At 49.7% G+C, this 26,203-nt stretch overlaps 1 protein-coding gene and 1 long non-coding RNA gene across 5 annotated transcripts in view; one reads left to right on the top strand and one right to left on the bottom strand.

The window, feature by feature from the left end:
- LOC119969365 (filamin-A-interacting protein 1-like) overlaps window positions 1-26,203 on the top strand; it is a 307,948-nt gene that overhangs the window by 163,701 nt on the left and 118,044 nt on the right. The gene's annotated exons all lie outside the window — the stretch shown is intronic.
- On the bottom strand, window positions 438-26,162 carry LOC119969418. The gene is made up of 3 exons (XR_005461348.1): window positions 26,009-26,162; window positions 5,612-5,687; window positions 438-786 (listed from the first exon to the last, which is right to left on the bottom strand). It is a non-coding gene; the product is annotated as an uncharacterized LOC119969418 (long non-coding RNA).

Raw genomic sequence — 26,203 nt, forward strand, 5'->3', positions numbered from 1 at the left:
TCCCCCTGGAGTGGCCAGAATTAGTCGTGGGAGCGGCCCATTCACGCCGTCGTAAAACGTGAGGCATTTATGACACCGTGGACTGCCGCGGGATTGGCGAATCCCACCCCATGTGCAAGAATGCCAAACATTACATCAGTTTTGTGTATAATTGCAAGATATTAAACAAATTCCCACTTGATCAGAGGATATTGCTGTTTGTGGCTGGTTTGATTAAAGGAAACTGAAGGATACGAGGAGGAACAGCTGGGGGACAGGATACAATGAGAAACAAGCAGGAAAATGCTGTATATGCGGGAACTCCAAGAATTATTGAAGGGCCCGGGAAAAATATTTAGAAAACCATTTCTAGTTTGTTTAAGAAAAGAAACATCATCCATCATTGTGTCATGATTTTATTTTAATACTCATCCTTTGGTTTCGGACATCCTGTGCAAGGTCAGAATTTATTGCTTATTCTATGATTACCCCAACTAGGTGGCGATGGATCGCTTTCTTGAATTGCGGCCTTCCATGTGGTGAAGGTACTTCCAAAGTGTTGTTAGATAGAGAATTCCAGGAATTTGGAATGTGCAACAACATGACCAAGGCAGGCAGGTATATCATTTAGATGTGAACTTGAAGGTGAAATTATTTCTACATAAGGTGGCACGGTGGTTAGCACTGCTGCCTACCGCTCCAGGGACCCAGGTTTAATTCCGACCGCAGGTGATTGTGTGGAGTTTGCACTTTCTCTCCGTGTCTGCATGGGTTTCCTCCGGGTGTTCAGTGTGGTGATGTGCATCACTGTAGATACACAAGGGGTTAATGTAAGCACACATAGACTAGCTAGACACTAGAGGGAGCACCAGAGAGATGACACACCGACATTCAACCTATAGTTCAGTAAGATAGGACATGACCAATGGGCATTCACGATACACACAGAGGTGACACCACCACAGGGGGCATTACACCAACCCATATAAAAACGACACAGCACACATGATCTTCCTCTTTCCAGTGGAGACGCTCAGTGAGTACAGACACGTGGTTGATTGAACATCACACCACCACGTGGATTGTAGCAGACTGGTTCGTCAGTCTGAGTAGCTAGAGAAGGATTAACAGTAGAGCCGAATCCAAGTAGGAGAATTGTTAATAGTTTAATAAACGTGTTGAAGCTATCTCCACGTCTGAACCTTCCTTTGTCAGAGTGCACATCAAGGAAGCAGCTTATGTTAAGTCAAGAGCATAACAAGACTTTCGGTTTCCTCCCACAGTTCAAAGATGTGCAGGTTAGGTGGATTGGCCATGCGAAATTGCCCCGGGATTAATCAGGGTGGGGTTACTAGGTTACAGGGTTAGGATGGAAGTGTGGGTTTAATAAAGGTGCAGACTCAATGGTTTCTTTCTGTACTGTAAGGATTCTGTGATACTCAGTACTTGCTCCCCTTGTCTTTTGAGGCGGTAGAGGCCACAGGTTTTCCAGAGGGCAGGCAGAAATCTTAAATATCTAATAGAACTGATGTGGAGATGTCGGTGTTGGACTGGGGTGAGCACAGTAAGAAGTCTTCCAACACCAGGTTAAAGTCCAACAGGTTTGTTTCAAATCACTAGTTTTCGGAGCACTGCTTTCGGAGGACTGCTCTTCATTCATTCTCTTCATTCACCTGAGGAAGGAGCAGTTCTCCGAAAGCCAGTGATTGAAACAAACCTGTTGGATTTGAACTTGGTGTTCTAATACTTTTTACTGATCTAATAGAATAAATAAGGTATAGGCATCTAACCCATGGACCATTTGTTGCTGCTATCCTAATATGCAAATAACTGAAATAGTCTGACCAGCAACTTAACTAGCTAAATAACAAGTATTTTTACATTCTCTCATTACAGGATCTGGATGGTAGGCCGGAATTATCTGGCTGTGTGTTTCCCCACGCTGGGACTGGCAACCCATTGAAATCTCTGTACACATTGGCGAAACTGGAAGATACCGCTGTTAGTATATCGAACCAGATTCCGGGCGGGATTCTCTGACCCCGCGCCGGGTCGGAGAATCGCCGGCAGGCCATGCGAATCGCACCACACTGCCCCGACGCTGGCACGCGATTCTCCGCAGTGTGGAGATGGCATGGTGTCGGTCGCGGGCCGCTCTATGCGGCCAGCCCGCCGATTCTCTGGCCCGGAGCGGCCGTAGGAAAAGAGCCAAGTCCCGCCGGCGCCATTCTAACCTGCTCTGAACCGGTGGGACCTCGGCGTGTAAGGGTCGGGTGGTGGTCTATGGGGGGGGGGGGGGGGGGGGGGGGCCTCCGATGTGGCCTGGCCCGCGTTTGGGACCCACCGATCGGCGGGCCGGCCTCTGTGGCTGGGGGCCTCCTTTCCTACACGCCGGCCCCTGTAGCCTGCGCCATGTTGCGTCAGGACCGGCGCGTTAAAGGAGGCCATTGCGCATGTGCGTGTTTGTGCTGGCGCCACTGCGCATGTCCTCATTGGCACCAGCGCAACTGCGCATGCACGGTTCCCGCGGCGCCCAGTTCACGCCGGGATCTGCAGCTGGATCTGCACCTAGGGTCCAGAATTAGACGTGGGACGGCCAGTTCACGCCGTCGGAAAACTGTAAGGAAAGCATACTTCACTCCAGGAGTCATGACGCTGACCAATAGGAATCTTTTATGTTAGAAACAAACTATAATTTAAACACAGAATTAACCACATTAACATCAAAGAAATAGCTTCATAATTAACAGTTAAATAGTTCTTAAATAACTTACTATCTAAACTTGCTACGAATTCCAATTAAACAACCCAATACAATTCAGCTCACTCAGCTAAATCGCTGGCTTTTAAAGCAGACCAAGCAAGCCAGCAGAACGGTTCGATTCCCGTACCAGCCTCCCCGAACAGGCGACTAGGGGCTTTTCACAGTAACTTCATTGAAGCCTACTCGTGACAATAAGCGATTTTCATTTTCAAATGCCACTTATAAATAAAGTTAACACAACAGGTTTACTTGCGGTCTTCTGTGTCGATACATTCCGAGAGAGACTCTTTCAAGAGGGCTGATTTAGCTCACTGGGCTAAATCGCTGGCTTTTAAAGCAGACCAAGCAGGCCAGCAGCACGGTTCGATTCCCGTATCAGCTTTCCCGGACAGGCGCCGGAATGTGGCGACTAGGGGCTTTTCACAGTAACTTCATTGAAGCCTACTCGTGACAATAAGCGATTTTCATTTCATTTTCATTTTCAAGAGCTGACCCAGTACACTTCTGACTTGTCAGACTCAAATACTATGGCAAACTGCTGTTCAACTTAAAATCTTATAGCAGACTGTAAAACTACAGACAGACCTGGCTCCTCCCATTAATTACATCATCTGCATCCCACTAAGTTCCATGACCTGAATAGCTAGGACTAGATAAAATCCCTCATAAATTATCTACACTCCGGGGAACTATCCAAAATATAAACAATGTTCTATTATCCCTTTATCTGTAACCAAGTAAGTGCTTGAATTAATGATTACCTCACTTGTTTATGACACCTTGGGCGGGATTCTCCCTTCTCGGGACTAAGTCTCCACGCCGGCAGGAAAACCGGCGCCAACCACTCCGGCGTCAGCATTCCCCGAAAGTGAGGAATTCTCCGAATTTCCGGGGGCAGATGGCGCCGGAAGGTTGGCGCTGCTCCAGCCTGTGATGAAGGGCTGGCCTGAGTTCGCGCATGCGCAGAACAGCCGGCGTATTTCCGCTCATGCGCAGACCAGCCGGCGTATTTCCGCGCATGTGCGGGAGGTTCTTTTCTCCACGCCAGCCCCCGGGCAATATGGCAGAGCCTATAGGGGTGCGGAACGGAGGAAAGAAGTACCCCCAAGGAACAAGCACGCCCACTGATCAGTAGGCCCCGTTCGTGGGCCAGGCCAACTTGGGGGCCCGCTCCCACGGTCGGATCCCCCACAAATATGAATTATAATATGTATCAATTCTTTACATTCATCACACCCGCCGACATGAAAGGTTGGACATTTTCAGCCATAGAGTGGGTTGAAATGATCCTCTGATTTTAAATTAAAATTAATCCAAGATGAAGAATGAAATGCTTGCGCCTTTCTTTCACTTCTTCCACTGTAAGTGTTTAATGTGAAATTAAGTTTGAGCAAAATGTAGTGGGAGTAATTTCAGACCAGAAAGCTGTCCACAATCGAACTTTGATTAGGCACTCAACAAGGCTACTGTGGGAAATATTCCATGAATGGTTGTTGTCCTGTGGTTGGGATTAAGGAAAGCAGGGCCACAGAGAAGGAACTTTCAATTGCAGCTTTACCTGAGCTGGGAGTACTTGATACTGATATTGGAGACAAAAAGTGTTTATCAGCACCCTTATTCCTCAACTTATCATAGAATTTACAATGCTCTTGGAAAGAGCACCCTAACCGAGGTCAACACCTCCACCCTATCCCCATAACCCAGTAACCCCACCCAACACTAAGGGCACTTTTGGCCACTAAGGTCAATTTATCATGGCCAATCCACCTAACCTGCACATCTTTGGACTGTGGGAGGAAACCGGAGCACCCGGAGGAAACCCACGCACACACGGGGAGGATGTGCAGACTCCGCACAGACAGTGACCCAAGCCGGGAATTGAACCTGGGACCCTGGAGCTGTGAAGCAATTGTGCTGAGCACGGAGTACAAAATAAACATTGCACATGTTTTGGTGAGATAGCTGCCAGAACTTCAATTACTCAATCTTTCATTGACAACAATGTCTGGTCAAGTCGTGTGAAGGAGATGGCAACTTACCAATGGTATAGAAATGTTATTTGTTCCCACACACAGACTCTCATGGGAACCTTTGCCCATATCTCCACAACATTCCTGCCTGGATTTATCTAACCTTACGGCGTGGGACACTGGTCAGACGCCTCTGGGTGCCGAAAAGGCCCTGTTTTCCATGATTGTTTTAATACAGAAAATACTTATTAACCTAGTTCATTACTTAGTAATCAAATATTAAAATTGCTGCTCTGCTTGTAACTCAGCAGCGTTATGAGTGGTGGCTGATTATCGAAGTACAAAAGCACAGCTGCGAGACAATACTGTGTAACCATGTTCAAAGGTAAAGGATTTAATTGGCACAAAATGTCTGTGAGAAGTCAGAGACACAAAGGAAATTCCGTAGTCAGTCTCTGCACACTTAGAGAAGTTATATAACTCTACAGGTATCATGCATTGAACAACATCGTGGGCTGTGAAAGGTGCATTTAATTAAAGTGTTTACAAATTGAGCCTTGCGGAAAGAAATTGAGGTTTAATAGGCGATGCAGATTCTATATGTGGTGCAAGCTGTGTAGCGTTCAACATTTAGAACTACTTGTGTCCACAAATTTCCAGTTCCTGCTTGTGTCAAGGGTGGTTGAACAAATTAGCTACAATTGGATAAAATTGTTACTGACAGTTCTTTACATTCTTCTTAAAATTCAAAGGGACAGCGCCATTTATTTTCTTCAAGACAGTAAAGGTGGGTGCGTTGTATATATTTCAATACCCTAATCTGTTACTATAGTGATGTGAACAAACTCAGACTACTTAGCAATATCAACAAGTTAAACAGAGACAACTTTAAACGTACCTGTTCCGTGTTGAGAATCACTTTGCTTGTATATCCTTGCATAAAGATAAAGGAGAATTCTGGACCTTGATCAAATCTGAAGAATGGCAGAAAGCAGTAATCCATATTCAGAGTCTCATAGTGCATTAACAATAGCTAAATGCAAAAGTGACTGTATGAGTTATTTATGCAATAATGGTTATCATCCTTCAATCAAGGGCTGGTGCTGTGCAAACCAGGAGGCTTAGGCTGACCGAACACTTAGCTAACATCTTGGCGAGGGGAGAAATCGTTAGCCCATTTTTCACGCATGGGGTCACGATTCGCAAACACACGATTCTCAGCCATTTTTTCTGAATAATTGTTGTATTGACCAGTAGCCCCCACACTGGTGTCCACCCTGAATGCAGCCTGCAACCTCTATATACAGAAGGAGGGCCCACCAATGTTATTTGCAAACCACATGCCACAGCCAGCATCTAATAATAATAATCCTCATAATCACAAGTAGGCTTACATTAATACTGCAATGAAGTTACTGTGAAAAGCCCCTAGTCTGTTCGGGCACACTGAGGGAGAATTCAGAATGTCCAAATCACCTAATAGCACATCTTTCGGGACTTGTGGGACGAAACCGGAGCACCCGGAGGAAACCCACGTCGACAGGGAGAGAACGTGCAGACTCCGCACAGGCAGATCCAAGCCAGGAATTGGACCTGAGACCCTGGCGCTGTGAAACAACAGTGCTAACCACTGTGCTATTGTGCCGAAACTCCAGTATGGCAGGGAGGTGGGTACCGGATCAATAGGTCAGAAGGTGAAAAAATTGAGAGAGAACTAAGGAATAGGGCCAGTATGGCTCTGAGGAAGAGCAGACAGAGAGATGCTGCTGAAAACAGCGGGACTGGTGGCCTGAAGTGCATATGTTTTAATGCAAGAAGTACAACTGGTAAGGCAGATGAACTTAGAGCTTGGATTAGTACTTGGAACTATGATGTTGTTGCCATTATAGAGACATGGTTGAGGGAAGGACAGGATTGGCAGTTAAACGTTCCAGATTAAGATGTTTCAGGCGGGTTAGAGGGTGAGGTAAAAGGGTGGAGGAATTGCGCTATTGGTTAGGAAGAATATCAGCTGTACTGTGGGAGGACATCTCAAAGGGCAGTGACGGTATATGGGTAGAGATCAGGAATAAGAAGGGTGCAGTCACAATGTTGGGGTTTACTACAGGCTTCCAAACAGCCAGCAGGAGATAGAGGAGCAGGTAAGTAGACAGATTTTGGAAAGGATTAAAACCAACAGGGTTGTTGTCATTGGAGACTTCAACTTCCCCAATATTGACTGGGGCTCACTTAGTGCTCGGTGCTTGGACGGGGCAGAGTTTGTAAGGAGCATCCAGGAGGGCTTCTTAAAACAATATGTACATAGTCCAACTAGGGAAGGGGCTGTACTGGACCTGGTATTGGGGAATGAGCCCGGCCAGGTGGTAGAAGTTTCAGTAGGGGAGCATTTCGGGAACAGTGGACAAGGATAAGAGTGGTCCTAGGGTCCTAGGGTGAATGTGCTAAATTGGGGGAAGGCTAATTATAACAATATTAGACAGGAACTGAAGAACATAGATTGGGGGCAGATGTTTGAGGGTAAATCAACATCTGACATGTGGGAGGCTTTCAAATGTCAGTTGAAAGGAATTTAGGACCGGCATGTTCCTGCGAGGAAGAAGGATGAATTCGGCAAATTTCGGGAACCTTGGATAACAAGAGATATTGTTGGTCTTGTCAAAAACAAAAAGAGGCATTTTTCAGGGCTAGAAGCCTGTGTGGAATATAAGGAAAGTAGAAGGAACTTAAGCAAGGAGTCAGGAGGGCTAAAAGGGGTCACAAAAAGTCATTGGCAAATAGGGTTAAGGAAAATCTCGATGCTTTTTACACGTACATAAAAAGCAAGAGGTTAGCCAGGGAAAGGGTTGGCCCATTGAAGGACAGGGGAGGGAATCTATGTGTGGATCCAGAGGAAATAGGCGAGGTACTAAATGAATACTTTGCATCAGTATTCACCAAAGAGAAGGAATTGGTGGATGTTGAGTCTGGAGAAGGGTGTGTAGATAGCCTGGGTCACATTGAGATCCAAAAAGACGAGGGGCGCGATTCTCCCGAGTTTAGAAAAATCGGGAAGCTGGGTCAAAAACGGGCGCGTTTGACGCCAGCCTCCGCCCCCCCGACCGGGAGCCAATTCATCTCCCCGGTCGGGGCTAGCATCGCGCGGCCGTGAACTCCGGCATCGCGGGCTTAACGAAATTCGTTAAGCCCGCTAACCAAAGTTAGCGACGGCTGACGCTTCAGATTACGTCAGCCGCGCATGCGCGGATTGGACGACTCCAACCCGCGTATGCGCGGATGACGTCATCACGCAGATGCGTGAAACCCGCGCATGCGCGGGCCGGTATGCCCCTCAGCCGCCCTGCGAATGGATCCAGCGGGGCGGCGGAGGGAGAAAGAGTGCGCGGGGTAAGTACCCGCTGCCCGCGATCGGTGCCCACCGATCGCGGGCCCATGGCACCCTTGGCACGGCCGTGGTACGGCCGTGCCAATCGGTGCCATGGTTCCCGTGAACGGGACTTTACGGCCGTTTTTACGAACGGTCAGAGCAGGTGTGTTTTACGCTTGTAAAAACGGCCGTAAAGGCCTTGGAAATCGGCCCATCGGCCATGAGTGAATCGCTGCTCGCCGTAAAAAAACGGCGGGCAGCGATTCGTGTCGGGAGGCGGGCGTGGGGGGGGGGGAGAATAGTGGGAGGGCGTCGGACCAACGTGTCCGTAAAAATTTAAGCCGCCCGCTATTCTCCGATTTTTCGTAAGTCGGGAGAATCGCGCCCGAGGTGTTGGGCGTCTTGAAAAATATATATATATATTTTTGAATAAATTTAGAGTACCCAATTAATTTTTTCCAATTAAGGGGCAATTTAGCGCGTTCAATCCACCTACCTTGCACATCTTTGGGTTGTGGGGATGAAACCCACGAAAACACGGGGAGAATGTGCAAACTCCACATGGACAGTGACCCAGAGCCGGGATCGAACATGGGACCTCGGCGCCGTGAGACTGCAATGCTACCACTGCGCCACCGTGCTGCCCATCTTGAAAAATATTAAGGTGGATAAGTCCCCAGGGCCTGATGGGGTCTACCCCACTATACTGAAGGAGGCTAGAGAGGAAATTGCTGAGGCCTTGATAGAAATCTTTGGATCCTCACTGTCTTCAGGTGATGTCCTGGAAGACTGGAGAATAGCCAATGTTGTTCCTTTGTTTAAGAAGGGTAGCAAGGATAATCCAGGGAACTACAGGCCAGTGGGACTTATGTCAGCGGTAGGGAAATTACTGGAAAGAATTCTTCGAGACAGGATCTACTCCCATTTGGAAGCATTAGTGAGAGGCAGCATGGTTTTGTGAAGGGGAGGTCGTATCTCACTAACTTGATAGAGTTTCTCGAGCAGGTCACAAAGATGGTTGATGCAGGTGGGGCAGTGGATGTTGTCTATATGGACTTCAGTAAGGCCTTTGACAAGGTCCCTCATGGCAGACTGGTACAAAAGGTGAAGTCACACGGGATCAGAGGTGAGCTGGCAAGATGGATACAAAACTGGCTAGGTCATAGACGGCAGTGAGTAGCAATGGAAAGGTACTTTTCTAATTGGAGGGCTGTGACTAGTGGTGTTCCGCAGAGATCAGTGCTGGGACCTTTGCTGGTCGTAGTATATATAAATGATTTAGAGGAAAATGTAACTGGTCTGATTAGTAAGTTTGCGGACGACACAAAGGTTGTTGGAATTGCGGATAGCGATGAAGACTGTCAGAGGATACAGCAGGTTTTAGATCGTTTGGAGACTTGGGCGGGGAGATGATGGATGGAGTTTAATCTGGACAAATGTGAGGTAATGCATTTTGGAAGGTCTAATACAGGTAGGAATATACAGTGAATGGTAGAACGCTCAAGAGTATCGACAGTCAGAGAGATCAAGTGTACAGATCCACAGGTCACTGAAAGGGGCAACACAGGTGGAGAAGGTAGTCAAGAAGACATACGGCATGCTTGCCTTCATTGGCCGGGGCATTGAGTATACAAATTGGCAAGTTATGTTGCAACTGTATAGAATCTTAGTTAGGCTACACTTGGAGTATACAGTTCATCTGACGGCACACTACCAAAAGGATTTGGAGGCTTTAGAGAGGGTGCAGAAGAGATTTACCAGGATGTTGCCTGGTATGGAGGGCATTAGCTACGAGGAGCGGTTGAATAGACTTAATTTGTTTTCACTGGAATGAGGTTGAGGGGCGACCTGATAAAGGTCTACAAAATGATGAGGGGCATAGACAGGGTGGATAGTCAGAGACATTTTCCCAGGGTAGAGGGGTCAATTACTTGGGGGCATAGGTTTAAGGTGCGAGGGGCAAGGTTCAGAGGAGATGTATGAGTCAAGTTTTTTTTACACAGAGGGTAGTGGGTGCCTGGAACTCGCTGCCGGAGGAGGTGGTGGAAGCAGGAACGATAGTGACGTTTAAGGGGCATCTTGACAAATACATGAATAATAATAATGTTATAATAATCGCTTATTGTCACAAGTAGGCTTCAATGAAGTTACTGTGAAAAGCCCCAAGTCACCACATTCCAGCACCTGTTCGGGGAGGCTGTAACGGGAATTGAAACCGCGCTGCTGGTCTTGTTCTGCATTACAAGCCAGCTGTTTATCCCACTGTGCTAAACCAGCCCTGCTATACAATGGGAATACGATGGGAATAGAGGGATACGGACCCCGGAAGTGTAGAAGATTTTAGTTTATACGGGCAGCATGGTCAGCACAGGCTTGGAGGGCCGAAGGGCCTGTTCCTGTGCTGTACTTTTCTTTGTTCTTTGTTCTAAAAGACAAGCTGTGTCTTGAAGAGAGCTGCACCCAACAATAGTGTTGCAATGTAAATTTTTGCAAAGTTAACAGCAGGTCAGCTAGACCGACCCATAGTCATAAAGTCTGAGGACGCGATACTACGGCCACACTGCGCCGGAAAAGCAGCTTGCCGCAGCGCAGCATGGCCGTTGAAAGCCGGGGGACCCCGCTCTCGGGAACGCCTCAACATAGACTCAACATAATCTCATGAGACGTTGCGATGTGAATCCTGCCCACAATGGGCAGCATCACATTTTAGCAAATCTGCATATTAGAGCGAGACAGCTTGCCTCACTGTAAAGTGCAGATTCTCGAGGTACCTGAGGGGCTTTCAACCCCTTCACCTAGGAGAACTCGGGCAAGCGCCATTTGGTACTGGTACCCACAAACTGAGACCAGATGGAACTGCACTCGTGGGGGTCTCCAAGGGGATCGGAGGCCCCCAGCTGCATGCGCTTTGGGCAGGGTGGTGCCCTGGCACTGCTGGTGTCACCTGGATACCCTGGCAATGCCAGACTGGAACCCAGGTGACATTGCCAAGGTGGCATGGGCACTGCCAGGGTGCCAGGTCAGGCGCCAATCGGGCCGGGGGAACCCAGCGTGGGTTTTGGGAAGGTGCGGGGAGGGACGTGGTCCCTCCCATATTGCATTCGGCTGGGGCCAGAGGTCGGTGAATGTTTTGGGGGCCTCGGAGATCAGGATGCCATTTGAAAATGGCGTCCCGATCTCTTGTTACAATGGGGAGTTCTGGCGAGCGGAGATCCCCACTGTACAAAATTGGTGATGTGCACCTTAGCCCCATGTTCCCCATGCAGGCCCCTTATTCAACGTGCGCAGCACAAGAAATATGTGACTAAACACCCTCAATAGGGTATTTTGTTCCCTTTTGGGAAAATCGCGCCCATGGAGTCAGAGAGCACAGAAAAGGCCTTTCGGCCCATCAAGTCTGCGCCGGTTAAAAACAAACTCCTAACTATTGTGAGCCCATTTTCCAGCACATGGCCCATGGCCTTGTATACCTTGGGATCGCAAGAGCACATTTAAATACTTCTTAAATGTTATGTGGTTCTCTGCCTTCACCATCCTTTCAAGCAGTGAGTTCCAAATTCCCACCACCCTCTCCGTAACCAAGTTTTTCCTCACATCCCCTCTAAACCTTCCTGCCCCTTAAATCTATCCCCACTGGTCACTGGTCATTGATCCCTCCATCAAGGTAAAACATTTCTTCTTATCTACTCTATCTATGCCCCTCATCATTTTATAAATCTCAATCATGTTGCCCCTCAGTCTCCTCTTCTCCAAGGAACACAATTCAAGTCTATGGTTCAAGGAAATTTTAAACATCCCAATTTTGTCGCCCCTTGGTTTTATCTGTTCCAAGGAAAACAATCCAAATCTATGACGGCATGGTGGCACAGTGCTGCATTCTGTCTCACAGCGCCAGGGACCCAGGTTCAATTCCGACCCTGGGTAACTGTCTGTGTGGCATTTGCACTTTCTCCTCCTGTCAGCGTGGGTTTCCACCGGGTGCTCCGGTTTCCTTCCACAGCCCAAAAATGTGCAGGTTAGGCGGATTGGTCATTCTAAATTGCCCCTTAGTGTCTAAAGGTTATTTATAGGGAATTGGGCCCAGGCAGAGTGTTCTTTCGGATGGTTAGTGCAGAATCGATGGGCCAAGTGGGCCTCCTAATGCACTGTAAGGATTCTATAATTCTATCCAATCTCTCTTCCTGACTAAAACTCTCCAGCCCAGGCAACATCCTGGTAAATCTCCTCTCCACCCTTTCCAGCGGCGCGTTTGGCGCTGGGACGTTTGGCGCGCTGTCGGTCGCGGGCCGCTGTCCACGGCTGGGCCGCCGATTCTCCGGCCTGGATGGGCCAAGCAGCCTGTCTGTGTGGCGTTTGCACTTTCTCCCCGTGTCTGCGTGGGTTTCCTCCGGGTGCTCTGGTTTCCTCCCACAGTCCAAGGCTGTACAGGTTAGGTAGGGTTATGGGGATAGGGCAGGATAATGAACTTAGGTCAGGGGCTCTTTCACAGGGTCGGTGCAGACTTGACGTGCACTGTCGGGATTCAACGATTCTTCTATTCTATAAATAATTTCATTATATTTTAAGAGAATAAAAGCTTGGCTACTGGACATCCGGTGGCGGCCATTTTCGCATTTTCGGCAGCTCCCGCCGCTAACGGACTAACAGACCCTTTCAAGGAACCTTGATGGCCCCTTTTCAACGCAAACCGGCAGGCAAATGGCGCTAGAAGGCTCCCCACAGCAGTTTATGGAGGGGACCAGGAGCAGGACGGCCAAACAGACAACCAGAGAGAAGCGGCAGGAACAGGCGCGGGATCAGAAAATGGCGGCCGGCTTGGATCAGGCAGCTTGGGCCCTGTGGTCGCGGGAACAGCAGGAGTTCCTTAGAAGCTGCTTGGCTGACCTGAAAACGGAGATGCTGGCCCCAATGAAGGCCTCAATGGAGAAAATGGTTGAGACCCAGAAAATGCAGGAGAAGGCGATCAAGGGGATTGAGAAAAAGGTCTTGGAGAACGAAGACGAGATACTGGGCCTGGCCGTCAGGGTGGAGGCACAGGACGCCCTCCACAAGAGGTGGCAGGAGAGGCTGGAAGACCTTGAAAACAGGTCCAGGAGGCAGAACCTGCGCAATCTGGGCCTACCTGAGGGTGCGCAGGGTTCGGACGCGAGCGCATTCGTGACCACATTATTGGGGTCCCTGATGGGGCCAGAAACATTCCCTCAGCCTCTAGAACTGGATGGGGCGCACAGAGTCCTTGCAAGGAAGCCCAAAATGAACGAACCGCCGAGGGCCATGGTGGTGCGGCTCCACCGCTTCTCAGATAAGGAACGAGTCCTGCGATGGGCTAAAAAGGAGCGGAGCAGCAGGTGGGAAAATAGCATAATCCGCATCTACCAGGACCTGGGAGCAGAACTGGCCAAGAGGCACGCTGGATTCAACCGGGCTAAGACGGCCCTCCACAGCAAAGGGGTGAGGTTCAGGCTGCTGCATCCGGCGAGGCTGTGGGTCACGTTTCAAGATCGCCACCATTACTTTGATACACCGGACGAGGAGTGGAATTTTATCAAGAAGGAAAAGTTGGACTCGAACTAAAGGACAGCCACACTGGGACGTTACTGTGGTGGGGATGGTAATTGCCGAGTAGCCGGAGGCAGCAATATTATGTTGTTTCCTCTTATTTTTGTTTGTTCCCTGTTTCTTCGGCCATGTTTTCGGCCTTTGTAGAACTCGGCCGCAGAGGGAGGAGGGGGCCCTACACGTAGGGCTGCTCTCCTGGCAGCTGGGGCCGTGTCTTTGAGGGGCGGGTTTGCACCCGGGGTTTGCTGTTTGTTTCGCTGGGGGGGGGGGAGGGGGCGGTAAATGATCGTTGGGGGCCGTTGAAGCTGATAAGTTGGGCTTTCCATAGGGAGGGAGAGGCTGCAAAATGAGGCATCTGAGTAATCGGAGACAGAGGCGTGAGCGGCTGGGGTCAGCATGGGTCAGCTGACTCACAGAAGCGTAATGGGGGGAGAGCCAGTGTCAAGTGTGTGCTTGCCTTGGGGGTTTGGAATCACGGGGTTGCTGGGGGGGGGGGGGGGGGGGGGGGCGTGGGATGCTGCTTGGCTGACAGAAAAGGTGCTAACATGGGGGAACAGGGAGAGTCATGGGGGGCCTCTAATGGGAGGGCTCGAGTAAGCGGGGGACGTGGGCTCTTGGCTGGCCGAAAAAGGGAGATGGCTAATCAGCGGGGGGGGGGGGGGGGGGGGGGGGTCAGCCTCCCCCATCCAGGCTGATCACGTGGAATGTGCGGGGCCTGAAGGGGCCGGTCAAGAGGGCTCACTTGTTCCAGCACCTAAAGAGGTTAAAGGCAGACGTAGTCATGCTACAGGAGACGCACCTAAAACATGCGGACCAAACAAGGGTGGGTGGGCCAGGTGTTCCATTCGGGGCTGGATTCAAAGATCAGAAGATTAGCAATCCTAGTCAGCAAACGGGTGGCTTTTGAGGCAGGGAATATTGTAACTGACAAGGGGGGCAGATACATAATGGTCAGCGGGAAACTGCAGGGCCCCGGGTGGTGCTAGTGAACGTTTATGCCCCGAACTGGGGTGATGTGGAATTTATGAGATGCATGCTGGGTAAAATTCCAGTCTTAGACTCACACAATCTGATTATGGGGGGTGATTTTAACACACTTATCGACCTCGGTCAAACCCCAGGTCGGGGAAGTGGCCAGCAGCGGCTAAAGAATTGAGGGGATTCATGGAACAGGTGGGGGGCGTAGACCCATGGAGATTCGCCCGACTGAGGGCGAAAGAGTTCTCTTTTTTTTCCCATGTCCACAAAGTCTACTCTCGCATAGATATCTTTGTGATGAGCAGGGCGTTGATCCCTTGGGTGGAGGGGACAGAATACTCAGCCATTGCAGGCTCCGATCATGCTCCACACTGGGTGGATTTGCGCCTTGGAGAGGAGAGAGGTCAGCCCCCACTATGGAGGCTAGATGTGGGGCTGCTGGCAGACGACGAGGTTTGTGGGTGGATAAGGAGGAACATCAAGAATTACCTGGAAACCAATGATACGGGGGAGGTAGCGGCGTCCACAGTGTGGGAGGCCCTGAAGGCAGTTATCAGAGGGGAGTTGATCTCTATCAGGTCTCATAGAGAGAAGAAAGAAAGAACAGAGGGAGAAAGGCCAGGCGGGGAGATACTCAGAGTTGACAGGAGCTACGCGGAGACCCCCGAGACAGGGCTACTGAAAGAGCGCCGGAGGCTGCAGGCGGAATTCGAGCTGCTGATCACGGAAGGCGGTAGCACAGCTGAGGAAGTCCAAAGGGGCTGTCTACGAATACGGGGAGAAAGCGAGTAGAATGCTGGCGCACCAACTTCGCAAGAGGGAGGCGGCCTGGGAAATTGGGGAAGTACAGGATAAGGAGAGCAACACGGTCATAGACCCAGAGGGGGTGAACAAAGTGATTAGGGCATTTTACGGTAAATTGTATGAGTCAGAACCGGGAGAGGAGGGGATGAAGCAATTAATGGAACCAACTGAGGTTCCCAAAGGTGGAAGAGGATCTGGTGGAGGGACTGGGGGCCCCGATAGAGCTGGAGGAGATGGCAAAGAGTTTAAGGAACATGCAGTCGGGCAAAGCCCCGGGGCCGGGTGTAGAATTCTACAAGAAATTTTCAGAACTGCTGTGCCCACTCCTACTAAGGACCTTTAATGAGGCCAAAGAGAGAGGGACCCTCCCCCCAACAATGCCACAGGCTTCGATTTCACTCCTCCTCAAATGAGAGAAAGATCCGCTATAGTGTGGATCCTATAGACAGATATCGCTCCTGAACGTGGACGCCAAACTGCTGGCCAAGACCTTAGTTGCTAGGATTGAGGACTGTGTCTCAGGGGTGATAGGGGAGGATCAGACAGGCTTCGTCAAGGGCAGGCAATTGAACTCCAATGTACGGAGGCTCCTAAACATCATCATGATGCCCTCAGAGGGAGGGGAGGCAGAAGTGGTGGCAGCAATTAACATGGAGAAAGCCTTTGAACGGGTGCAATGACAGTACCTGTGGGAAGCGCTAGGAAGGTTCGGATTTGGTGAGGGGTTCATAGGCTGGGTCCAGCTACTCTACCAGGTCCCAGTGGCAAGTGTGTGCATGAGCAGGGCGAGGTCAGAATATTTTAGACTCCACCGGGGCACAAGGTAGAGGTGCCCCCTCTTCCTGTTATTATTAGCCCTTGCGATAGAGCCGCTGGCAATAGCCTTGCGAACTTCTAAGAGCTTGCGGGGGCTGGTTCAGGGGGGAGGAGCATCGGGTCTCTCTTTATGTGGATGATCTGCTCCTGTACATTTCGGACCCACTCGAGGGGATGGGGGAGGTTATGCTGATTCTGAGGGACTTTGGCAATTTCTCAGGGTACAAACTAAACGACAAGAAAAGCGAGGTGTTCGTGATCCAAGCTAAGGGGCAGGTAAAGGGACTGGGAGAGCTTCCACTGAAATTGGTCGAGAAGAGCTTTTACTAGGGATTCAGGTGGCTTGAAAGTGGGATGCCTCCACAAGCTTAATCTATCTCGGCTGGTAGAGCAGATGGAGGGGGACTTCAAAAGGTGGGACATGCTCCCGCTATCTTTAGCGGGGAGGGTGCAGATCGTTAAGATGACGGTCCTCCCCAGATTTCTGTTTGTCTTCCAGGGCCTTCCCATCGGCATCCCCAAGTCCTTCTTTAAGCGGGTGAACAAGATCATCTCGGGATTTGTATGGGCAAATAAGACCCCGCAAGTAAAGAGACTGTACCTGGAGCGCAGTCGGGGGGTGGGGGGGGGGGGGGGGGGGGGGGGGGGGGGCGAACTTTTGCAGCTACTATTAGACGGCTAACATAGCCATGATTAGGAAATGGGTATTGGAGGAGGGGTCGATGTGGGAGCAGTTAGAGGCGGCCTCGTGTAAAGGCTCCAGCCTAGGGGCACTTGTAACGGCACCTCTGCCATTCTCGCCGGCCCGCTACTCCTCCAGTCCGGTGGTGGTGGCGACATTAAAGATCTGAGGTCAGTGGAGAAGGCACAGGGGGGTGGAGGGAGCCTCAGTCTGGACCCCGATACGTAATAATCACAGATTTGTCCGGGGCAGGATAGACGGAGGGTTTCAAAGCTGGCATAGGGCAGGCATTAAAAGGATGGGGGACCTGTTCATAGACGGGACCTTCCCCAGCCTGAAACCGCTGCAGGAGAAATTCAGTTTTTCCCCTGGAAACGCTTTCAGATACCTTCAGGTACGCGCCTTTCTGAAAAAACAGGTGGTATCATTTCCGCTGCTACCCCCACGCAGGATACAGGATAGGGTGGTCTCCGGCACCTGGGTGGGGTAGGGGAAGGTTTCGGACATCTACCGGGAACTTCAGGAGGTGGAGGAAGCCCCAGTGGAGGAGCTTAAGTGCAAATAGGAGGAGGAGCTAGGTGGGGAGCTGGATGCGGGTCTGTGGGCGGACGCCCTAAACAGGGTCAATTCCTCCTCATCACGTGCCAGGCTTAGCTTAATCCAGTTTAAGGTGGTCCACCGGGCACACATGATGGCAACTAGGATGAGCAAACTCTTTAGAGTTGAGGATAAATGTGGGAGGTGTGCAGGAAGCCCTGCAGATCATGTCCATATGATCTGGGCATGCCCGGCTCTTAAAGGGATTCTGGCAGGGACTTGCTGAGGCAATGTCCAAGCGCGAGTGGTGCCGAGTCCAGAGGTACCGATCTTTGGAGTGTCAGAAGATCCGGGAGTTCAGGAAGCGAAAGAGGCCGACGTATTGGCCTTTGCCTCCCTGGTAGCCCGGAGTCGGATCCTTTTAATGTGGAGGGACTCGAAGCCCCCGAGTGTAGAGACCTGGGTTAGTGGCATGGCTGGGTTTCTCAGTCTCGAGAAAATAAAGTTTGCCTTGAGAGGGTCCATGAGGGAGTTCTCTCGGAAGTGGCAGCCGTTCCTCGACTTTCTAGGAGATCAGTAAAGATCAGCAGCAGCATCCGGGGGGGGATCGTTACGTTGTATTGTTCCTTTCTTTATATATATGGTGAACTTTTTTTTTCTTTGTTCTGTTAATTGTTGCGTACGGTTACGGCAAAAATTATATTGTTTGACAAAACTTTGACTAAAAAAGCTTTCCTACTAAAGGGTTAAGTCAAATGCAAACATAAGTTTTACTCACAGCTGAACCATTACAAAATCATATCAGTAATGACTGATAATTAAGCGGCATTCAATTGTTCGGATTTTTTTTCAGAAGTACTTCCTGAACATTTTTCTTAATCTTTATAACTGAGTCACCTAAATAGACCACCATACAGACTGCAAAAAAAAAATCTTTGAGTCCGTTAACAATAGGGGAGTGATAGTTTGTGCTTCTGGCACATAATATTTATATTTTTGCAACAGATTAATCACACTCACTCTGACACCATTACCTCATTTTTTAGGTGTTTAAAAACAAAATGATTGTCTCTTTTTCTGAGGCTGAGATGATTTATTAGTGTATGAGGTAATGCTCTGTAAATAAATAACACTGATGTCAGTTTGTTCAGTCATGTTTTATGACAGAATGGCACATTTTTCAATACCCAGCTAACGCCTTCCTTGAAAGTGGTATTGCCGCTGGATTGTAATCCAGAGAACCAGGGTATTCTTCTGGGGACCCCGGTTCAAACACCACCATGGCAGATGGTGGATTTTAAACTCAGTAAAACATCTGGTACTAAAAGTCTAACGACGGCCATGAAATAATTTTCGGATGTCGAAAAACTCACCTGGTTCACAAGTATCTTTTCCGGAAGGAAACCTGCCACCCTTACCTGGTCTGGCCTCCACATGAATCCAGACCCAGAGCAATGTGGTGAACTATTAAATTCCCTCTGAAATGGCCGAGCAAGCCACTCAGTTGTGTTCAACCGCTACAAAGTAAATGTGAAGGAATGGAACTGGATGGATCTCCCGGCATAAACCCAGCACCGGAAACGACAACGGCAAACACAGCCTGTCAACACAAATTCCTCCTTACTAACACCTGGGGGTGTGTGCCAAAATTGGGAGAACTGTCTCACAGACTAGTCAAGCAAACGTCTGCGTAGTCATACTCATGGAATAATACCTTACAGATAATGTCCCAGACATTCCTGGGTACACTGTCTCACCGGCAGGAAAGACCCAGTGGAAATGGCAGCATTGTGCTGTACAGTTGGTAGGGAGTTGCCCTGGGAGTCCTCAACACCGACTCTGGATCCCATGAAGTCTCATGGCACCAGGTCAAACTCAGGCAAGGAAACCTCTCGTTGATTACCATATATCATCCCCCCCCTCAGCTGATGAATCAGTACTCCTCCATGTTGAACACCACTTGGAGGAAGCATTGAGAGTGGCAACGGTGTAGAATGTACTCTGGGTGGGGGAACTTCAATGTCTATCACCAAGAGTGACTCAGTAGTACCACCACAGACCGAACTGGCCAGGATCTAAAGGACATAGCTGCTAGACTGGGACCACAGCAGGTGGTGAGGGAGCCAATAAGAGAGAAATATATAATTGTCCTCAATCTCACCAATCAGCCTGCCACAGATACACTTGTCCATGACAATTTCGGTAGGATAGCACTGTCTTTATGGAGACAAAGTCCCGTCTTCACATTGAGGATGTCCTCCATTGTGTTGTATGGCACTACCACCGTGCTAAATGCGATAGACTTCAAACAGATCTAGCAACTCAAGACTGGGCATCCAGGAGGTGCTGTGGGCCATCAGCAGCAGCAGAATTGTATTCAACCATAATCTATAACCTCATGGCCTGGCATATCCCCCATTCTACCATTACCACCAAGCCAGGGGATCAATCCAGGCCATGTAATAGGCCATGCCAGCAGTAACACCAGGCATACTGAAAAACCACTCTGCTACAATCCACGTGGTGGGTGTGATGTTCAATCAACCCTGTGTCTGTACTCACTGAGTGTCTCCACTGGAAAGAGGAAGATCATGTGTGCTGTGTCCTTTATATATGGGTTGGAGTAATGCCCTCCTGTGGTAGTGTCACCTCTGTGTGTATCGTGAATGCCCATTGGTCGTGTCTATCCTACTGACCTATTGGTTGAGTTTCTGTGTGTCATGTCTCTGGTGCTCCCTCTAGTGTCTAGCTAGTCTACGTGTATTTACATTAACCCCTTGTATATCTACAGTGATGCATATCACCACAGTGTGTACCATCTACAAGATGCACTGCAGGAACTCACCAATGTTCCTTAGGCAGCGGATACCATACTCACTCCCATCTAGGACATGAGCAGCAGATAACTGGGAACACCACCACCTGGAACTTCCCCTTCAAGTCACTCACCACCCTAACTTGAAAATATTTAGATTTGGATTATTGTCGCGTGTACTGAGGTACAGTGAAAAGTATTGTTCTGCGCACAGATAATTGTATACATGAAAAAACATGGGACATACATAAATACACAATGTAAATACATAGACACAGACATTGGGTGAAGCATATGGGGGGGGCAATTCTCCGCTCCGCAGACCAAGTACCCGCGCTGTCGTGAACACCGTCGCGTTTAGGGGCAGCTCAATCCTGCGCATGCGCAGTTGGGCGCGCCATCCTGCGCATGCGCGGGGAACTTCTTATGTGCGCCGGCCCCGACGCAATATGGAGGGGGTGTTCAGGGGCCGGCCGCGGCAGAATGTAGGCCCGGGGGGGGGGCCCGCCGATCGTTGGCCCCGATCGCAGGCCAGACCTCTTCGGAGGCCCACCCCCCACCACAGGCCAGCCCTGAGCGTTCCCGCAGAGTTCCCGCCGGCAGCGACCAGGGGTGGACGGCGCCGGCGGGACCCTGTCACGTCGGAGCGGCCGCAGCCCATCCGGGCCAGAGAATTGTCGCTCGTCGTTTTGCGGCGATTCTCAGAGCAGCCCGGCGCGATTCGTGTGACGCTGGTTTCGGGGGGGGGGGGGGGGGGTGTGGGAGAATCGCATGCGGGGGTCGGGGCACTGTGGAGCGATTCACGTGGCGCCCCAGCGATTCTCCCACCCGGCGGCGGGGGGGGGGGGGGGGGGGGGGGGGAGAAAACCGCCCATGGAATGTAGTACTACTCAGTAGAGAAGATGCATGGCGCGATCAGTGCAGTCTATAAGAAGGTCATTCAGGAGTCTGGTAACAGCAGGGAAGAAGCTGTTTTTAAATCTGTTAGTTCGTGATCTCAGACTTTTGCATCTCCTACCCAATGGAAGATGTTGGAAGAGAGAATAACCCAGCTGAGAGGGGTCTTTGATTATGCTGCCCGCTTTCCCAAGGCAGTGGGAGGTGTAGACAGAGTAAATGGATAGGATGCAGGTTCATGTGATGGACTGGGCTGTGTTCACAACTCTCTGTAGTTTGTTAGGTCCTGGGCAGAGCAGTTGCTGTGATGTAGCCAGATAGGATGCTTTCTATGGTGCATCTGTAAAAAATGGTAACAGTCAATGTGGAGATGCCGAAATTCCTTAGTTTCCTGAGAAAGTATAGGAGCAGTTGTGCTTTCTTGTTCATAGTGTCGACATGGGTGGACCAGGACAGATTGTTGTGCACTCCGAGGAATTTGAAACTGCTAACCATCTCCACCTCGGCCCCGTTGATACAGACAGGGGTGTGTACGATACTTTGCTTCCTGAAGTCAATGACCAGCTCATTAATTGTGCTGACATTGAGGGAGAGGTTGTTGTCATTACACCACGCCACTAGGTTCTCTACCTCCCTTCTGTACTCTGACTCATCGCTGTTCGAGATTTGACCCACTACGGTCGTGTCGACAGCAAACGTGTAGATCGAGTTTATATCGGTGTTCCCCAACTGTCTCTGGGTAAAAATCCTGGAATTCTCTGCCTAACAGCACTGTGTGTGTACCTACACCTCAGGGACTGCAGCCGTTCAAGAAAGCAGCTCACCACCAAGGTAGGCAATTAGGGATGGGCATTAAATGCTGAACTAGCAAGCGATGCCCCCATTCCGTAAATGAGTCCTTAAAAAATGTACACTTAAAATATATCGACCAATATTAGAGTCTGTTGTTTGACTGGTGGCCCTTATTCTCTAGGAAGAAAATATTTTGTTTCCTTTCTGATCAAGTGCTGCATGGAAGGAGGTACATTTCCTGAGAGTTCATAACCCCAGAGGTCAAGCCCTTTATGTCACTAAAAACGAACTGGAGTTAACTTTCCTGGTGCCGGTACAGATTTTGATAACAAAATAGGGAGAAAGAAAGAGAAAGAAAGAAAGAAAGAGATAAAGAAAGAGAGAGAAAAGAAAAAAAAAAAGAAAAAAGAAAGAAGGCTTGCATTTATAGAGCACTTTAACGACCATGGGATGGCTCAACGTGCTTTACAATCAATGAATATCTTTTCAAGTGTAGTCACTGTTGTAATCTAGGGAATTTGATCGCCAATTTATGCCCAGCAAATGCCCACAAAGAGCAATTTGATTTGGGAATGAGGGATGAATATTGGTCAGGACAATACTTGCAGTATTGACCATGGCTGACAGGACCATGGTTTAACGTTTTATCCAAAATATACCTGCAGCTATTTTTTATTCATTTATGGAGTGTGGGAGTCACTAGGCAGGCCACCATTTATTGCCCATCCCTAATTACTTTCTGTACACACACAGAGCTATTAGGGAGCAAGGGAGTTTCAGGATTTTTACAACTTTGAAAGAATGATATATTTCCAAGATAGAATGGTTTGTGGCTTGGAGGGGAACTTGGGGGTGACTGTGTTCCTATGTGCCCTTGCCCTTCTGGGTGGTGGAGGCGCAGAATTCAGAGGTGCTGTTAAAGAAGCTTAATTGAATAGCTGCATTCCATCTTCTAGATACCTTGCACTGAAGCCGTGGTGGGAAATGCCCCGCTACACCTCGGATAACACTTTACATTTGGGCCTGGGTTAGATGGAATTATCGCCTGCTCCGAAAATGGGGAACAAAATCAAAAGAGGCAAGCCAAATGGGAGAGGTTGGATTTTCATTACTGGGGACTTCTTTTCCCCTGGGGTTCCCCTCCCCAATGATCTGGACACAAGGAATAGCTGAATCGCCAGAAGTAACCCAATGGAGACTGTGGACTAGGGTCAAGGCACAGCTAAGACCTAAAGCTTTTCAGCTTCATATTATCCACTCTAGGAGGTCTGTGCCACATAATGGTCTCACCACCCCATCCCAGTGCCTCATTTCCCACTCCATTGTCTAACATTTTGATGTTGTTGCCCACCGAAGGAATTTAAATGGTTTTGACCGTCCTCTGACTAAGGATAGGCTGACAGCCTCAGGGGAAGAGATCAGCGATGTTTGTGTTGTTACACATATACCAATGGACATTCAGGACGCACGAGTTTAATTTGGTTACTCAAATGATAGTCAAGTCACATTTAAAAGTTCTGGGGCGGGATTCTCCGACCCTCCGCCGGGTTGGGGAATCGCCGGGGGCCGGCGTGAATCCTGCCCCGCCGCTCTGACACCGGCTGCCGAATTCTCCACCGCCGGTTTTTTGGCGGGGGCAGGGATCATGTCGCGCCGGTCAGGGGCCGTTGGCAGTACCCCCACCCCGGTGATTCTCCGGGTCCCGATGGGCTGAGCAGCCGCCCGTTTTCAGCCGGTCCCACCGCCGTGAAGTACACAAGGTCTATACTGGTGGGACCTGGCTCTGAGGGCGGTTAGCCGGGTCCTCTGGGAGGTGCGGGGGGATCCCGGGGGGTCCCCACGGTGGCCTGGCCCACGATCGGGGCCCACTGATCCACAGGCGGGCCTGTGCCGTGGAGGCACTCTTTCCCTCCGCGCCAGCCTCTGTAAAGCTCCGGCATGGCTGGCGCGGAGAAGAAACCCTCTGCGCATGCACAGGGATCACGCCAGTGGTTGTGCGTGTGCGACAGAACATGCTGGCGCTCCCACGCGTGCGCCAATTCATGCCAGCCAGCGGAGGCCTTTTGGCGCCGATTGCCGCGGTGCCAACCACTCGAGCGCCGGCCTAGCCCCCGCAGAGGATTCCGCAACTTCCGGGCGGCCCGACACCGGAGTGGTTCACTCCACTCTTTGGTGCCGATACGGCCCGCCCGCCGGTTGGGGAGAATTCCGGCCCTGGTTCTATATTGACTAAAAAAAACAATTTAGATCAGTTTCCAGCCTATTAGAAACCAGGAATTGCAGAAGTAGTTAATATTCGGAGATTCCACATTTTGACAACTTCACACTACAATGCTGAGATAGGGAGTGAGACCATTTCTAGACCTACGCTTCTGCTGCTATTGATGTTGAAAACGTATTGAGAAGCTGAATAACTGGTACCTCCAAAAGGCGGAATTGTGGAGGGAAAAGCAGAGATTTTGGTCATCCGGTTCACGTTCATGGTCGTGCATCATTGAAGCTTGGCGGTGCTGGGAATGGGGGTGGGAATCAAGGATCGGGTCCTGCCTGCAATTTTTAAATGGCTCCGGAGTCCAAATGACTCCTCAGAAATCTGGCCCATAACCTTAACTGCACTCCAGTGCAATAAGATGAGATTGGCGCATTCTTTCAGGCACAATGTCAAAGCTGCGTTCCATTTGTCTGTTGCATTGGACACAAAATATTGCATAGCACTCCTCAAGGAAGAACAGGGGGATCTCCAAATAAAAAGAGTCAGGACCTCTGAACACCCCCAAATCCTTAATTCACCTAAAAGGGGTCTTCAGTTGACCCCCACCGCACCCGCACCCGACCTCACATTGGCAGGGAACCTATCAGGCCCAATTCCTGGCGTGGGAGAAATGCCAGCCTGGCACCACCAGCCTGGCACCCTGGCAGTGCTCCTGCCAAGTGGCAGTGCCACCTGGGCACTTTGGCAGCACCAGGCTGGCACCCAGATGGCACTGTCAGAGTGCCAGGCTGGCAGTGCCAAGGGGCCCTGGGAGCACCAGCAGTGCCAGAGTGCCACCCTGCCCAGAGGGAAACCACCTTGCTGCCTCTGATCCCCTGGGAAACCTCCCCGAGTGCCGTTCCGCCTGGTTCCCATTTGTGGGGACCAGCACTGAACAGTGCTTGCCCAAGGTTGCTGAAGTGAAGGGGTTAGATCCCAGGGCCTTGGTAGATCAGCGAGCACATATTAGAATGAGACTAGCTGTCTCGCTCTAGTGTGCAGATTTGCCAGATCGCAACATCTCGCAAGATCGTGTTAGATCTTGCAAAGCTTGGTGAATCAGCTAGATTCTGGAAGAGGGATCTCCTGACCATGCCGCCCTACCGTTCGGACACAACACAGCCAGTAGATCACACCCATTAACTCAGTGTCTCTCTCCACAGATGCTGCCAGACCTAACCTGGTTTTGCAGCATTTTCTCTTTTTAACTCAGATTGCAGTATTTTACTTTTGTTCTCCAAGCATCTTCCAATCCAATCCAATCCAATCTTTGCTGGCACTCTCCCTCAACCAACACTGCCAAAAATAATTACTTGGTTGTTCACTTAATTTACTGGCAAAGGATATTGCAGTGTACAAATTGGCTACCACACTTGCCTACAAAATGACAGTGGTTGCACCTCCAAGGTATGTGGTTGAAAAACACTTTGTGTTTACATTTTTGCCATTTAAAAAAAAGATTAAAGTTCAAAAAATAAACTCCCGTGTTTGTGGCAACACAGATTCACTCATTCTGTTTGAATTTTGTGTGATAATAGTCTGATACAGATTGAGCTTCTAAACAAATAATGAGGTGTGCAACAAGGATTTTGATGAGAGGCAGTTAGGGTATCAAAGATTACGCAATTACAAGCAAGAGAAATGTGCACCCCATTAGCACATAATTAAACCAAATCAAGCAACTAAATTAGTTCCACCTCCTCTGTCTGTTGGGGCTGGAGGTGTACATGCATTCAGTTAACAACTAAAAATCATTTTGCTTTTTCTTAAAAGTTCTAATTAGGGTTATTCAGAGCTTACCTTTTATTGACAGCATATGAATGAAGTTAAAGACAGGCAAAGTTCACACTGAAAGAGCACCCCCCACATCATCCCTTATTACAAGTGTAGCCTAGCCTGGGATTTAAGCTTTGTTCCAGCTGGTTTCTTCTCTTAGTTCAAGCTGCTTGCACTCAGAGCTAAAACTCCGCCTTCTCACTGACCAAAGTAAATTTG

This window comes from Scyliorhinus canicula, chromosome 1 (genome assembly GCF_902713615.1).
Source record: "Scyliorhinus canicula chromosome 1, sScyCan1.1, whole genome shotgun sequence".
Lineage (NCBI taxonomy): Eukaryota > Metazoa > Chordata > Chondrichthyes > Carcharhiniformes > Scyliorhinidae > Scyliorhinus > Scyliorhinus canicula.